The sequence below is a fragment of the Sapajus apella genome, unplaced genomic scaffold, assembly GCF_009761245.1.
Source record: "Sapajus apella isolate SASKATOON/1434 unplaced genomic scaffold, GSC_monkey_1.0 scaffold9, whole genome shotgun sequence".
NCBI classification, from domain to species: domain Eukaryota; kingdom Metazoa; phylum Chordata; class Mammalia; order Primates; family Cebidae; genus Sapajus; species Sapajus apella.
In genome coordinates this window covers 24,470,572-24,488,099 of record NW_022436949.1, presented here as the reverse complement: position 1 = coordinate 24,488,099, position 17,528 = coordinate 24,470,572, and the positions used below count along the sequence as shown (strand labels likewise).

Here is a 17,528-nt window from a genome sequence, read left to right as displayed (position 1 = left end):
TGCGTAGGAATGCCTGTGATTTTTGCATATTGATTTTGTATCCTGAGACTCTGCTGAAGTTGCTTATCAGCTTAAGGAGATTTTGGGATGAGACAATGGGGTTTTCTAAATGTACAGTCATGTCATCTGCTAAGAGGGACAATTTGATGTCCTCTCTTCCTATTTGAATACACTTTATTTCTTTCTCTCACCTGATGGCTGTAGTAGCCAGAACTTCCAATGCTATGTTGAATACAAGTTGTGAGAGAGGGCATCCTTATCTTGTGCCAGTTTTCAAAGAGAATACTTCCAGTTTTTGCCCATTCAGTATGATATTGGCTGTGGGTTTGTCATAAATAGCTCTTATATTGAGATACAATCCATTGATACCTAGTTTATTGAGAGCATTTAGCCTAAAGGGTTATTGAATTTTGTCAAAGGTCTTGTCTGCATCTATTGAGATAATCATGTGGTTTTTGTCTTTGGCTCTGTTTATGTGATGGATTACATTTATAGATTTGCAGATGTTAAACCAGCCTTTCATCCCTGGGATGAAGTCAACTTGATCATTATGGATAAGCTTTTTGACGTGCTGTTGGATTTGGTTTGCCAGTATTTTATTAAAGATTTTTTTTTATCAATGTTTACCATGGATATTGACCTGAGATCTTCTTTTTTAGTTGTGTCTCTGCCAGGTTTTGGTATCAGGATGATGTTGATCTCATAAAATGAGTTAGGGAAGATTCCCTCTTTTTGTATTGTTTGGAATAGTTTCAGAAGGAATAGTACCAGCTCATTTTTGTACCTCTGGTAGAATTCAGCTGTGAACCCATCTGGTCCTGAACTTTGTTTGGTTCGTAGTTTATTAATTGCTGCCTCAGCCTCAGACCTTGTTATTGGTCTATTCAGGAATTCAACTTCTTCCTGGTTTAGTCTTGGGAGGGTATAAGTGTCCAGGAATTTATCCATTTCTTCTATTTTGACTGGTTTATTTGCATTGAGGTGTTTGTACTAATCTCTGATGGTAGTTTGTATTTATGTGGGATCAGTGGTGATATCCCCTTTATCATTTTTACTGCCTCTATTTGAATCTTCCCTCTTTTCTTTTTTATTAATCTGGCTAGCGATCTATTTATTTTGTGATCTTTTCAAAAAGCCAGCTCCTGGATTTATTGATTTTTTGAAGGATTTTTTTGTGTCTCTATCTCCTTAAGTTCTGCTTTCATCTTAGTTATTTCTTGACTTCTGCTAACTTTTGAATTTGTTTGATCTTGTTCCTCTAGTTCTTTTAATCATGACATTAGGGTGTCGATTTTATCTCTTTCCTCACTTCTCAGGTGGTCATTTAGTGATATAAATTTTCCTCTAAACACTGCTTTATATGTGTCCCAGAGATTCTGGTATGTTATGTCTTTGTTCTCATTGGTTTCAAAGAACATCTTTATTTCTGCCTTCATTTCATTATTTATCCAGTAGTCGTTCAGGAGCAGGTTGTTCAGTTTCCATGTAGTTGTGTGGTTTTGAGTGAGTTTCTTAATCCTGAGTTCTAATTTGACTGCACTGTGGTGTAAGAGACTGTTATGATTTCCATTCTTTTGCATTTGCTGAGGAGTGTTTTACTTCCAATTATGGTCAATCTTAGAATAAACGGGATGTGGTGCTGAAAAGAATGTATATTCATTGGTTTTGGGGTGGCAAGTTCTATAGATGTCTATTAAGTCTGCTTGGTCCAGATCTGAGTTCAAGTCCTGGATATCCTTGTTAATTTTCTGTCGCACTGATCTGTCCAGTATTGGTAGTGGGGTGTTAAAGTCTCCCGCTATTATTGTGTGGGAGTCTAAGTCTCTTTGTAGGTCATGAAGAACTTGCTTTATATATCTGGGTTCTCCTGTATTGGGTGCATATATATTTAGCATTTCATCTAACCTTTTTTCAAAGTTCTTAGTTTCCTTGCATTGGCTTAGAACATCCTCCTTTAGCTTGGAGAAGTTTCTTATTATCCACCTTCTGAAGCCTGCTTCTGTCAATTCATCACATTCATTCTCCATCCAGTTTTGTTTCCTTGCTGGTGAGGGGTTGCAATCCCTTGGAGGAGAAGAGGCATTCTGCTTTTAGCGATTTCTGGACTACTTCTTGAATCTCTTCCCTCCCTTGGCTTCTCTGATTCTCCTCTTTTTTTCTTTTTCCTTCTCAGTCTTTCTATGGGATGGTTTCTATACTCATTCCCTGTATAAATTAATTGTGAATAATTCCCAAATATGTACCTGTGTCTAAGAACTATATTATGAGCTCCAGGCTCACATTTCCAATTTTCAGTCAGATATCATACCTAGATATCTCTCAGGCATCATAAATTAAACTAGACCAAACTGAAATCACCATATTTTTCCAAAAATTTCTGGGATTCCTGTCTTAATGAATAGTTTAAAACATGGGCCCATGGCAGAATGGCATCTCGAATCCTGTTCTCATCTCTTTCAAGTTGCACACAGAGACTACATCTTGTGAATTCTGAATCAGAAATTATATGCTTAACCTCCTTCCATCTCCCCTTCAAATATTCTAAGCCAAAGTCTCTTTACCTTGCTCGCAGACTATAGCAATTTTAACCCAACTGCTCTCTGTACATCATGACTTACACACACACACACACACACACACACACAATTCATCTTTTCCCTGGCTTTGATATTTTCTAAAAACTAATTTGTTCATAACACACACTGTGGGTTCACATGCTCCTCATGCCTACGAAGTAAACTACAATCGTCTTAAGTTAGTGTATTCGAGCTTACTGATTCCCCATGTCTACTCTGCCAGACTTACTGTACTAAAAGTCCCTCTTATAGTTGCCATTCCAGCCATTCTGAGATTAAATTTCCCGAGAAAATGAGAGGGTTTGTGCATTTCAACATTTTATCAAGCTCTGCCATTTTTTTCTGAAATCCCCTACCTCCCATTTTTACCTGGAGAACATCTACTCATATTTTACAGCTTGGCTCCATTATCACCTTCTCTGCTAAAAAACAAACAAAACCAAAGAACACTTTTCTAGGTTAAATTTAACCATTTGCTCTTTTATGTCTTCTCCCTACCCTTTTCATACCTTTACCACATACCTCCAATGAATCTCTCTTACAGTGAAGCTCATATCTGATTCCTATCTGTACATTCAACCCCCAGTGCCTAGCATAGCACCTGGAATCCAGTGGTTAATTAATATTATTTGCTTGCACAAATGTATGATGAGTTAACAGATGAATAACTATAGTAATGGTGAAGAACATGGCATGAATTTTATAAGAACATGGGTCTGTACATAAGAATTTTAAGTTCAGCTTTTTACCATAATATAAAAAATGTCTAGGAAAGAGAATCAGATATGTTTGTTGAGTGCGTACAATGTACAAATCCTTTAGCATCATTATCTCATTTAATTTGCACATAATTCTTCAATATAAGCATCATGGAACACCTACAATGTGCAAAGCAGTTTTCATTCATGTCTTCATTGAATCCTCTCAGTGAATTTATGAAGCAGATATTATTTTGGCAAATATACAAATGACAACACTAAAACTCAAAGAAATTAGAGAATTTGCTAAATATCAAACAAGTTTAAAGTGCCAAATTTAGGATTCCAACTTATTTCTCTGCTCGCCAGAATAACTTAATTTTTGAAGTTAAATTTTGAAGTATAACCTATATGTGATATTCACAGGTGTTTTGAAATGGGCATATGAGTTGCTAGTAGCTTAGAATTGCTACAGAAATAAATATTTTCTAAAAAGGATATTTGCAGAGATTTCAAAATAGCCCATGTCATCAACATATCTTAAACATATATAACTCAGCACAAGGGAAATTTGCATGTCTTAATGCTTGGCAAAATAGCAAAGTTTGCTTTTTTTTTTTTTTTGAGACGGAGTTTCACTCTTGTTACCCAGGCTGGAGTGCAATGGCGCAATCTCGGCTCACCGCAACCTCCGCGTCCTGGGTTCAGGCAATTCTCCTGCCTCAGCCTCCTGAGTAGCTGGGATTACAGGCATGCGCTACCATGCCCAGCTGATTTTTTTGTATTTTTAATAGAGACGGGGTTTCACCATGTGGACCAGGATGGTCTCGATCTCTTGACCTCGTGATCCACCCGCCTCGGCCTCCCAAAGTGCTGGGATTACAGGCGTGAGCCACCGCGCCCGGCCAAAGTTTGCTTCTTTAATGAGATGTGTTCTTTAGTTAGTCATGACAGATTTATTATGAATGGACATTCTCCAAAAGTCATTATGCTTCCTGATTTATTCATTTCTTTTGCTCTTAGAGAGATTTGAATTGAACTGGAAATGTGTGTAACTGAAACATTAAAGTTGAGCTCTGTCTCAAATGGGATTGAAAGAAAATGGCTTAGACAAACACCAATTATTGAACAGATTCACTGAGAATTTTTGGTTTTGACTGTATTTATAGTCCTTTTCAAAAAGTATGTCAAGCAAAAGCAGGCAAAGAAGCTATGAGTAGACATAGACATGCAATTTCAATGTCTAAAATGTATGGTTACAAGCATGAGACTGGAGTTAGATGGACTTGGTCAAAGGTCCCAGATCTGTCAGTCACTTACTCATGCTGTAGCCACAGGCACAGATTTCTCTGAGCCCCGGTATCACCATGTTTAGCACTGCAGAAATAATATCTATTTCACAGGGATTTTGTAAGACTTTAATAAAGTAGACATAAATAAACTAAGGGACTGACACATCACTGAGATCTCACTCAATAGATGGAAACTATTTCTACCATTATTGTTTTAAGTAATAAATTGTGTTAAATAAGCCATAAAGATGGGCATTTCTCATATATTTTCCACATGTCCCTACATAGATATGTTCTGATAAATTTGATCCAGGGAGAGACACTAAAAAAGATTGAAAAAGTCAAAAAACCGTCTTTGATGTCCACTTTACTCCAGAGACTTTGAGCATCTCTGGTCCCCAATCCTGTTTTCACCCACTTATATGTGCACCCTCTTTCATCTTCCCCTTCCCAGGTAGCCAATGTCTCAAAGACAGGTCTTCTCTCTTCTCCACTTTTGGGTCTATTGCTAACCTGGTCTCAACTGGCTCTTTCTTCACATTTTTTTAAATAATTCACCAACATAATTAAGTCTATGTTGTAAATCCACATTCTAATATTACTTTGTCTTATCTTTGTATTATAAGAAATAAAATTGAATCTTTCAGGAAACGGTTGTATAAAAACTAATTTGTGAGCTCCTGTCTCTTGTTAAAGAAAGCTGTAGCTAATTAGTGCAGTTCCTATTCATGGTTTTTGTACAAATCATAACTATTTTGATTGTTATGCCTATTGAAAAAAAAAATGCCTTACTGAAAATAAGTTGATAAAAAGAGGAGTTTTTCAGTTACTCCACTATTTCAATGCTAAAGAAAAATAGGGCTATAGATGAGCCTCAAAAAGGCTGGAAGAAGAAACTCAAAGTCAGCAGAGTGCTTTTCTCCTGTCTTGATTAGTTGTTTACATATCTTAATTGTGCACAGACAAGCCCTGGCATTTGTTAGAGCCCACTGATATCTCCTTTAAAAAATTGTTTCTCTGATCTACTTTAAAAACAAACAAACAAACAAAACCACCTCAGAGAAGGACCTTGAGAGGAAAGCTTGGATCCGGTAATCCCTCCACCAATCAGCTAGAGCCAGTAAGGCTGGACCAAATGATAAAAAAAAATAGTCTTTTTGCTGGATAAAGAAAATGTGGCACATATACACCATGGAATACTAAACAGCCATAAAAAAGGATCTGCACATGACCTTTGTAAGGCTATGGATCAATCTGGAGACAATCATTCTCAGCAAACTGACACAAGAACAGAAAACCAAACACCACATGCTCTCACTCATAGGTGGATGTTGAAGAATGAGAACACGTGGACACAGAGGAGGGTTTCACACACTGTGGTCAGTTGGCAGGGGCTAGGGGAAGGACAGCAGGGAGTGGGGAGGGTAGGGAGGGATAATGTGGAGACAAATACCAGATATAGGTAATGGGGGGGATGAACGCAGCAAGCCACCTTGCCATGTATGTACCTATGCAACAATTCTGCATGATTGGCACATGTACCCCAGAACTTAAAGTATAATTTTAAAAAGGAGTGTAAATTACAAGCAGGTTTATTCAAACTTTTTTAAAAAAAATACGTGACTTCTTATAGAAAACTTGAGCAATTTTTCAGTAATGCAAGGAAAGGCAGATTTGGGGGCATGACTTTAAATAAAAACTCTAATAAAACTGAGCCTTTCCATTAATGTCTTTATTTTTATTTTAGTCTCAACTACGCATGTAACCATTTTAGATGTATTATTTTAACAAACAGAAATCTGGCCTTACACGATGGCTTTAGAAAAACAGGCTGAAATTGTCTTAGTCAACAACATGATCATGACATTGGACAGCAACTATTTAGATGCTGCTTTTCAAAAACAGCATCTGGACTGAATTCCTGTTTCTCTTTGGCTTGCAAAAATCATTATTTTGCTGCTAAATATAGGCTTATGGATAATACACATTTAGAGTTTGGGTCTTTACCTTATAAGGTAAAAGTAGGTGTGGAACTGTCATAAAATAGATAGTGCTACAAATTCCACGGGCACCAATAACCAGACCCAGCTGTGCATGTGAAACTCCTCAAAGACCAAACTTAAGGCACTGCATGCATTTAGCCAAGACTCATTATTTCTGAGAACATCTCAGAGTTGTCAAGGGTTCTATTTCAGCATATTGCAGATATATCAATAAATGCTGAGTTTTATAAATAGCTTGTTGCATGTACTTTTCAAAAGTAAGTTACAAACTCAATGTTTCTGACATAATTTCAGTTTCAGGTCTGCACTAATGTGCATGGTTTTTGTCTACTGTTGTGGAAGTTCCTACCTGAAACCATCTCTCCATCACAATACTATTGTCTTCTTAAGACCAAACATCCAAAGAATTGAGAAATCATACATGCTAATTTTTGGTTCCATATCATAAATGTTCATTAATGTTAAATATAAATTAAGAAGAGGTATGCTGAAGTAATAATTAAAATTGATATAGTCATCAACCACTTATCTATGTAACCATCTCTGAAGGTAGCTTATTGGGAGCATACTTCATGCATGTAAGTACATTTTAAGAACTTTTTGAAATAAACATGTCATCTGAATCTATGTAGCTCTGTATATGATGCAGAATCTGCTGTCTACTAAACTATTTTTTACTGCTTTCAGTTTTCTGGGTTTATTTTCAAGTGCCTGTTGTTGAATTGTCACAAAAACCTGGACCATGTTTTTGCAGACCAGTAAACTAACAACTGAGGCAGTCAGTTGTGCAGTCCTTATATAGCTGATCATCAAAAGAAAGCAATCCAACATAACCACCAATGCCAATAATTGCATAAACTTAACTTTCAAGCAATCCATAAACGTGAGAATTCCATTCAAAGCATGCACCCTTGCTAAGAAACTTTATCATGAGGTCTGATGGTGCTCTCATCTTATTTACCTTCCAGAAACCAGAAAATATATTAATTAAAATGATCTTTGACATTTGCTAGACAGTCACTGTATTCCAGGCACTATACTGAATGATTCACAAGCATAACAATTTAAATCTCACAATGGAGATAATATTCTTATTCTTCCTTTAACCAAGAGGTTATAGTGAGGTAAAATGATTTACATAAGCTTCTTGGGTAAATAAATGCCCGGGAGTCAAAGCTGCTGAAGTGCATGCTCTTCTCTCTTTCCCACACTCCTTTCCTTGCAAAAGGGCATTATTCATTTCTGTTTCTTGACCAGAGGTATAAATGGATGCTGTTAGCAGGAAAGTGTTGGAATAGTCACCTGCCATGTACAAATGGGTCTTCAGGACCTGAACAAGCATCTAACCCTCAGAAGAACTAAAAGGGCTGATATTTCATTGATCTAAGATAGACAGATCTTAGTTCTCAAATCTTAATAGCAACTATTAGTCACAGAAGGGGAAATCTATGATAATGTTCTTAGAGGAAAATAAAGGCCACCTAAAGAGGACAGAAGTTACATATAAGATCAAGCTGATGCCAACATAATATTGTGAAATATCAAAGAATATTCTCACGTATGTATAGATGAAAAGGTGCATCTACCATGACCAGGCCTTATATGTTTACATTTCCTTCTTCTCCCTATGTCCTAGAGGTGACTATTTGGGAAAATAAGGTCCTGTATATTTTGGTCCTCTTACTTGTATGTTAAGAGGATTTCTAATAATCAGAACGATTCATGGTTTGGGGCCTAAAACATATTTGGTCGCGTCACACAATTGGGACCTTTGCACAATTATTTCTGTTGTCAGTCACTTCCAGAAATCTGTTGTAACAAGCAGCAGAGTGACAAGTACAGGAAATGAATCACTAACCTTTTGACCTTCATCAACGTTTGTACCTAAAATTTATAGCTGATGCAGGTTTAAACAGGACTGAGTTTCTCAACTGAAGATGCCTACTAATGAACTTTGGATAATACTTTATCTTTTGTGAATGGCCTAGAACTTAAGTAAATTTAATTGCTATAAAAACTAATTTAAAAGTGGAAGGTTGGAAGATGTTTTTGTTATTTTTAAATTCAGAATTAGACATATTTTCGGAAATACTTAGGAAGTTCTTAAATGATTTGCTGAAAATGTCACTAAAACAATGGGATTTTGTCTTTGCTTCTTATCCCTAGAGCAAATGTAGCTTTTCCCCAGAGTAAAGGTAAGAATAGCATTGTTCTCAGACTCGATCTTCTCTTAACTTCAGAAAAGCTGTGTTATGTCTGGAATTCCAAAGGAAAAAGGCCAGTTGTATTTTTCTGGCAAATTCATTAGCTTTTATATATTTCAGGTTAAATAACTTAAATATGTTGTTAGGGCTAATTTTAAGCCAAGCACATTGTTGATGCCTCCAGTGGTAAACATTTTCAGGAAAGACATTCCTCTTGAAAATGAAACTCCTTAAAATATCATGTTCTCTAGCTAATTTTACACAAAAAATAAATGCACATGAAAAAATATGTACAAAATATTTGGTAACAATAATGAAACCACTCTGTGATAAACAAAGGGAATGAAATATTTCCTCAGTGTACCTCTTAGTGGTAAATCAAAACCAACAAATATCAGGTAACTTACTTCTTGATATAAGACAGTGGCTAACACTACAGCTGTAAAATATGATGATAATATAGTAAAATATGATAGTAAGCCCCCCACTCATATAATAAAAGTGACATCTTACTTATCCCTCTAAATTTTTATAAAAGATTAATCACTTGTCTAATTTGCTTGTATAGAAATGATTAAATATACCTGTATTAGTCTGTTCTCATACTGCTAAAAAAGACATATGCAAAACTGGATAATTTATAAAGGAAAGAGGTTTAACTGATTCACAGATCCACATAGCTGGGGAAGCCTCACAATCATGGCAGAAGGCAAAGAAGGAGCAGAGTCACTTCTTACATGGCAGCAGGCAAGAGAGCTTGTGTAGGGGAACTCTCATTTATAAAACCATCAGATCTCATGACACTTATTCATTATCATGAGAAAAGCATGGGAAAAACCCACCCCCATGATTCAATTACCTCCCACCAGGTACCTCCCATGACATATGGAAATTATAATTCATGGTAAGATTTGGGTGGGGACAGGGCCAAACCTTATCAATACCTGAGTAATAATAATGCTTTTCTTATAAATATTTGACTCTATCATAAGCTATGGATTATTCATTGTGAATATCTAGATTGATGAATGGATAAAGATACTGGAAGAACAGAAATTGTGACAGTCTAAATATGCTACAGCTCTTGCTCTGAATAAATTTAATGCAAACATCCCAGCCATGATAATCATTCACTCACTTTTTCAACTAGTTTGGAATTACAAAAATATGAATACATCTATATCAGGTTCCTGATTGTCAAATTCACCTAAATATCTGATCTACTTTCTTCCCAAATTGTCAAAAAATGGGAATTTGTCTTAAATTTATCATGAATAGCCAACTTTATTCTAGCTCCTAGACACAGACTTCCTCAATCTTCACACCTCCAGATGGGTCAGCTTGTACACTTCTTAAGCAATTTCAGGCAAGTCCAGTCACTATGTTAATCTAGAAAAAGGCAGGACATAGTTCAATAGCCCAGCCCTCAACCTATCTCAACTTTGGATTCTCTGAACTTACTCAAACTCCCAGATGTAGGACCTGAGGGCTCAATGACCCCACAGTGATGCTTGAATCTCAGGCTTCTACTATGAGAAGTAGAAAACTAGGTAATTAACAACAACCTCTCTATTGAAGATAAATAGAGACATATTTATCTTATATACTGGTATTTTTTGGCTCTGTGTCCCCACTCAAATCTCATCTTGAACTGTACTCACCTAATTCTCACATTGTTGGAGGTACCTGGTGGGAAATAATTTGAATCATGGGGGCAGTTTTCCCCATACTGTTCTCATGGCAATGAATAAGTCTCACAAGACTGATGGTTTTATCGTGTGTTTCTGTTTTTGAGTATTCCTCATTTTCTCTTGCTGCCACCATGTAAGATGTGCCTTTTGCCTTCCTCCATGATTCTGAAGACTCCCCAGCCATGTAGAACTGTAAGTCCAATTAAACCTCTTTTTCTTCCCAGTCTCAGTATGTTTTTATCAGCAGCATGAAGATGGACTAATGTGCTAAATTGTTACAGTAGAGTGGGGCATTGCTAAAAAGATACCCAAAAATATGAAGTGACTTTGGAACTAGGTAACAGGCAGAGGAAGAAAAGTTTAGAGGGTTCAGAAGAAGACAGGAAAACGTGAGAAACTTTGAAACTTCCTAGTGACTTGTTGAATGGCTTTGACAAAAATGCTGATAGTGATATGAACAGTAAGGTCCAGGCTGAGGTGGTCTCAGATGGAGATGAGGAACTTGTTGGGAACTGGTGCAAAGGTGACTCTTGTTATGCTTTAGCAAAGAAACTGGCAGTATTTTGCCCCTGCCCTAGAGATATGTGGAACTTTAAACTTGAGAGAGATGATTTAGAGTATCTGGTGGAAGAAATTTCTAAGCGGCAAAGCATTCAAAAGGTGACTTGGGTGCTGTTAAAAGTATTCCTTTTTAAAAGAAAAACAGAATAAAAGTTCAGAAAATTTGCAGCCTGATGATGCAGAAAAGAAAAACTCATTTTCTTTCTCCTCCATTTTTTGAAAAGACATTCAAGCCAGCTCCAGAAATTGGCATAAGTAGCAAGGAGCCTAATGTTAATCCCGATGACCATGGGGAAAATGTCTCCAGGCCATGTCAGAGACCTTTACAGAAGCCCCTCCCTTCCAGGCTCAGAGGCCCAGGAGGAAAAAGTGGTTTTGTGTGCCAGGCCCAGGGTCCCCATGCTGCGTGCAGCCTAGGGAATTGGTGCCCTATGTCCTAGCTGCTCTAGCCATGGCTGAAAGGGGCCAACATACAGCTCAGGCTCTAGTGTCAGAGGATGGAAGCCCCAAACTTTGGCAGCTTCCATGTAGTGTTAAGCCTGCAGGTGCACAGAAGTCAAGAATTGAGGTTTGGGAACCACTGCCTAGATTTCAGAAGATGTATGGAAACGTCTGAATGCCGGCAAAAGTTTGCTAGAACCTCTTCTAGGGCAGTGCAGAAGGGAAAATACGGGGTCAGAGCCCCCACACAGAGTTCCTACTAGGCACTGCCTAGTGGAGCTGTGAGAAGAGGGCCACCATCCTCCAGACCCCAGAATGGTAGATCTACCAACAGCTTGCTCTCTGCACCTGGAAAAGACACAGACACTTAATGCCAGCCCATGAAAGCAGCCAAGAGGGAGACTATACCCTGCAAGGCCACAGGGGCAGAGCTACCCAAGAACATGGGAACCCACTTCTTGACTCAGCGTGACCCAGATGCGAGACATGGCATCAAAAGACATCATTTTGGAGCTTTAAGATTTAACTGCCCTGCTGGATTTCGGACTTGTATGCAGCCAGAAGCTCCTCTGTTTTGGCCAATTATTTCCCCATTCAGAATGGCTGTATTTACCCAATGCCTTTACCCCCAGTGTATTTGGGAAGTAACTATCTTGCTTTTGACTTACAAGTTCATAGGTGGAAGGAACTTGCCTTGTCTCAGATGAGACTTCGGACTGTATACATGTGAGTTAATGCTGAAATGAGTTAGGACTTTGGGGGACTATTAGGAAGGCATGATTGGTTTTGAAATGTGAGGATATGAGATTTGGAGGGCCCGGGGGCAGAACGATACAGTTTGGCCCTGTGTCCCCATTCAAATTTCATCTTGAATTGTATTCCCATAATTCCCATATGTTGTGAGAGGAATATGGTGGGAGATAATTTGAATCTTGGGGGTAGCTTCTCCATACTGTTCTCATGGTAGTTAGTGAGTAAGTCTCGAGATCTGATGGTTTTATTAGGGGTTTCCGCTTTTGCTTCTAACTCACTTCCTCTTGCCACCACCATATAAGAAGTTCCTTTCTCCTCCCGTCATGATTCTGAGGCCTCCCCAGCCATGAGTAACTAAGTCCAATTAAATCTTATTTTCTTCCCAGTCTAAGGTATGTCTTTACCAGCAGTGTGAAAATTGACTAATATATATATACATACATACATACACATATATATACATACTCATATGTATTTTAATCTGCTTGAATCCATCAAAGAGTTAACAGGTAATGAAAAATTATTACGCCAAGTTCTCAGAGAATTAAGAAGTTCAGAAAAATAATCAGAAAAATAAGTTTGTGGTCACTTTTACTGTCCCTGAGCATTTATCAGTCTACTTCTGGGGAAACACAGGCTTTTTTCTAGCTTTTTCTAGCCCTGTATATAAAATATACAGAATATAATTGTCAAATGGTGTAAATGCTAAGAAAAACAATATGGCTGTTCCACAAAAAATTAAAAATAGAACTACCACATGATCCAGCAATCCTACTTCTGGGTACATAGAGAAAAGAATTAAAAGCAGGCTCTTGAAGAGGTATTTGCACTCTCGTGATCATGGCAGCACCAGTCACAATAGCCAAGAGGTAGAAACAGCCCAAACATTATGCATAGATGAATATACAAATAAATGTGGTATATACAAACAATGCGATAATATTTAGCCTTAAAAATAATATAATTTAGCCTGTCATATGCTATAGCATTGATGAACCTTGAGATCATTAAGCTAAATAAAATAAGCCAGTCACAAAAAGACAGGTACAATATGATTCCATTTGTATGAGGTCTCTAAAGTAGTCAAACTCATAGAAACAGAAATTAAAACGGTGGTTGCTAGAGGTTGGGTGGAGGAAGAAATGGGGAGTCATTCTTTGTGTTTTAGTCCGTTTTCAGGCTGCTGATAAAGACACACCTGAGATTGGGCAATTTACAAAAGAAAGAAGTTTATTATACTTACAACTCCAGATGGCTGGGGAGGCCTCACAATCATGGTGGAAGCAAGGAGGAGCAATCACATCTTAGGTGGCTGGCAACAGGCAAAAAGAGAGCGTGTGCAGGGCAACTCCCATTACTAAAACTTTTCCTTAATTACCTCTCTTTCATTTCCCAGTAAATAGGTAAATCCCCAAGTTTCTCTTTCTTTTTGCTTTCTAACCTATTTTGACTATTTCACATCTCTTTGAACACTTCATTCAGGTATCAAAAGAGTGGAAACAAGGAAAGGTGAAAATTAAAACAATTAGAGTCACAGAAAATACATAAGCTCATTATAAATTATATTCCATATGAAATAACAACTCCCCAAAGAATGCTTTACACATGATAAGACTGTTCTGATATACAGTAATGATGGTGTTTTTCCATGACTGAATGGCCTAAGAATAATTTACATAAACACAGTGTGCATTGACAAACCAAGAAAGCACAGATCAGACTGCCTTCTTAGATTAGAGTTTCTAATATCTTTTCAAAGTTGTTGCAAAAGTTCTGTGAAAAGTTTTAAGGAGTCTGTAGACCAGGTTACACTCATTTTTGTTTTACTGACATTGGTGTAAAAAATATGTCAAAGAAAGGACTATAAAAATTACTTAAGTTATAAGCAGAAGAGTGAAATATTGTCTTTTAATTAAAGTAGACCATAGCCTGAAATAGCTGAACATGTTGTTTTTCTCAGGCAGAAAAAAAAGAGTATATCCTATATGTTTCTCATATTTTCTATAAGCAGGAAAGAATGATGTCTTATTTCTAGTTACATTTAATTACATTGGGGAATGGAGTGTAATTTGGCACCATCAAGCAATCATTGATAGCGTTTCAAATCTCAGATTCTCTCATTTAATCCCACCTCTAATTTATGAGTGACATTTTAGTTACAGAAGCTGATAAGATATATAAAATAAGTTGATATACAGAAATAGTGTGTTAATGAGAGTTTTAACAGGAATAATGTCCAAATCCAAAATATTCGGATTTTGCCACTTGTAAAGAATAAACAAATTTTCAAAGAGCTCCTTAGGTATGGGTCACAGGGTTGCAAACATTTGGAAGCAAAACTCTTCAAGCTGCAGTTAAGCCCTGTCCATTTAACTGTACATACATTATACTTAATTTTAAAAAAATTCTTAACCATGGATCCAGATAGCTACAGTCGCTTAATATAAAAGGAAATTCAAGAAATAGAAATTCTCATGCTGTTTTTTATTGATTTTTGCAGTCACTTTAAAACTTTTTTATTCACTTACTTCAACCACTATTTGATCACTGAATCTGGTCCCAGAGGAATATGCGGAGAACCAATTGAACCAACTCTTTCTGTGTTTTTCATACACCTTGTCTCTCAGCATTCATGATTTAGAGAGTTCAAGGTAGGTTTTGAAGGGCACATTCATATCAAAAGGATTACATAAAAGTACTAACTTTTTTGTGTGGCTAAAAGGGCTTTTCTTTGTTCTCTTACCAGGGGAAAAGGTTTATTTTGGAGATGCTCCCCATGGCAAACCTCTTTGAGGAATGAATTCTGAATTGCATTCAACCCTGTCTTCAGGAACTTCTATTTAAAGCATTTAAAAGAGATACTGGGACATTGCCCATCATCAACTTTCTAACTTTGAGAAGTGATCTTAGCCCATCTGGAATTTTGATAGATTCCCTAGACACTTCATAAATGTGTCTTTAAAAAAGCAACTTTGCGAAAGATTCTATATTTACCTAACCAAAAAAAAAAAAAACCCTCATATATGCAAAATTAGTTCACACCCAAGTTTGCAGGTAAGAATTCTTAAAATTTTATACAACGTTTTGTTCATGTATAGAAATGAAATTTACATTGTACTTAGCTACCAGTGAATTTATAAATAAAATTTATCAATAAGAGATTTTAAGTAATAAGATGAAAAATAAACTGTATCCATAGCAGTACTGCTCAAGGCATGAGTAATGAAAGTAACAAGAAAAAAAATATATGGCCTAAGATCTGTTTCCACTTTTCTGCACTTTAAGCCACTCCTACAGGGGCAGTTTGTCAGTCAGACTGATTTATTGGAGCAAGAAGTAACTTTAATTCTTTTATTCCATTTTGCAAAAGGGAAAACTAACACCCAGTCATTTATGAAGATCGATGAACAATTCTTTGCATTTTACATGGTTGTCTTTACATTTTAAGGTGAAAAAGTTAATGTTAAACTTCAATTGCATATTACTGATGTCTGAAACACTGTTTTCCCCAAATAAGAAAAAAAATTTCTGTTTAGGCTTTCTGTAATTTCAATAAAAAGAAGCACAGTCTGTGTAACCAGATAGACATGAATTAAAATCCTAGCTCCAAATCCCGGTCCCACAACTAACTAGCCATATGACATTGAGTGAATTACTAAGACTGTTTCAATATCTATAAAATCATGGAAAATACTACCGAGCTAGATAGAAGGCAGCCATCAGGGAGTAAATGAGGTACTGTGAAAAGGTCCTCAATACAGGTGGTAGACCCTGCAAGGAGTAGCTGATACTGTGTTTTAAATTCCAAATGAGGAATATACATATTTACTTTGAAATTGTTTGACCTTGTTCTTGAGCCCTATGACCACAGTTAATAAAATATAACTAAATATTTTAAAATATCATTATCAATCTATAAAAAATATTTCTTTTAATTATACTTTAAGTTCTGGGGTACATGTGCAGATCTTGCAGGATTGTTGCATAGATACACACATGTCACGGTGGTTTGCTGCCTCCATCCCCCCAACACTTACATCATGCATTTCTCCCAATGTTATTCCTCCCCAACCTCCCACCCCCCCGCTATCCCTCCCCTAGCCGGCCACCCCCCAATAGACCCCAGTGTGTGATGTTCCCCTCCCTGTGCCCATGTTTTCTCATTGTTCAACTCCCACTTACGAATGGGAACACACAACGGTCTGGTTTTCTGTTCTTGTGTCAGGCCATATTTCTCATTCCTTTAGCCTTACTCTGTAACTATGTTGCTAACCATATTTCACACTTAAAGGTCACCTTTTTAAATAGAAACTGATTTTCTACTTCCACTGTCCCAGAAAGCATTGCCTAAGAGCCAAAAATCCAAGGTTCTTGTCCCAACTATGCCATTAACTAACATGAAGCCAAAAATGAGCCGCCTGGTCTCTGGGCAAAACTGCTAGATGAAATGGCTGCTTCTGGGTTTGAAGTTTCTCAGATCCAGTAGGAATTTTGCTGTCTGGAGGACGGCACAGTACTTTCCAGTGCATTTCCAAGCCTAACTTCCTGACCTCTTTTACACAGTCTCTGGGCAAAACTACCAGTCACTGTTATCTTCCTCTCTGCCGTAAACATGGAGCTCAAGAATGGATAGGAAGGCTTTATTGGATTGCTCTGCCTGTTAAAAAAAAAAAAATCATGTTGTATTTGCATGGCATCTTTCTGATTATTTTCATGTCTCCTATTTAGACCACTCGGCCATCCTGACACCTTAAGCATCAAGTCTCTCATAGGTACAGCGTAAAAATCCCTGAGATCGCCCGACACTGACACTGCGGCAGGAAGAGAGAAGAGCTGTCCTAGGGAAAATGAGGAGGACTTGTCATCCTCTCTGGGGCAGTGAGAGGGCCTGGGAAGAAAAGATCGAGCTGTTCCCTATTGGGGTAAATGTGGGCTTGAAATGAAACTTCGGGGCAAAATGAAGCAAAGCAAAGAGCAGCGCCCACAAACCAACCTTAACTATCACAGCGGTGGAACATTTACTTGAAAGAAAAGTGACACTTGGCATTAAAAGTTCATTTAACACGTTCTGTGCAGAGACTAGTTCTAGTCGGGAGCTCCAGAGTGTCGCCTGGTAAGTGATGACTTGCCCTTGATTTAAGTTCATTTGAAGAGCATAGCACTCTAACAAATAAACAGCCTCTTGGGACGTGTCCCTGGCCAAGGACTGCCCCCTCCCTTGGGCAGCTAGTAGTGATGCTGTCCAGGCATCGCCCAAGGGGAAAGGTTGCTGTGGGGTCCGAAGGCTTGGGAGGAGTCTGGCGGTGATC

At 37.5% G+C, this 17,528-nt stretch overlaps 1 long non-coding RNA gene across 1 annotated transcript in view; it reads right to left on the bottom strand.

Moving 5' to 3' along the window:
* LOC116551318 overlaps positions 1-17,523 on the bottom strand; it is a 652,551-nt gene extending 635,028 nt beyond the window's left edge. Inside the window, exon 1 of the long non-coding RNA XR_004268843.1 lies at positions 17,242-17,523. This is a non-coding gene — a long non-coding RNA (uncharacterized LOC116551318). The remainder of the gene's footprint in view (positions 1-17,241) is intronic.
* Positions 17,524-17,528: the final 5 nt, after the last annotated feature.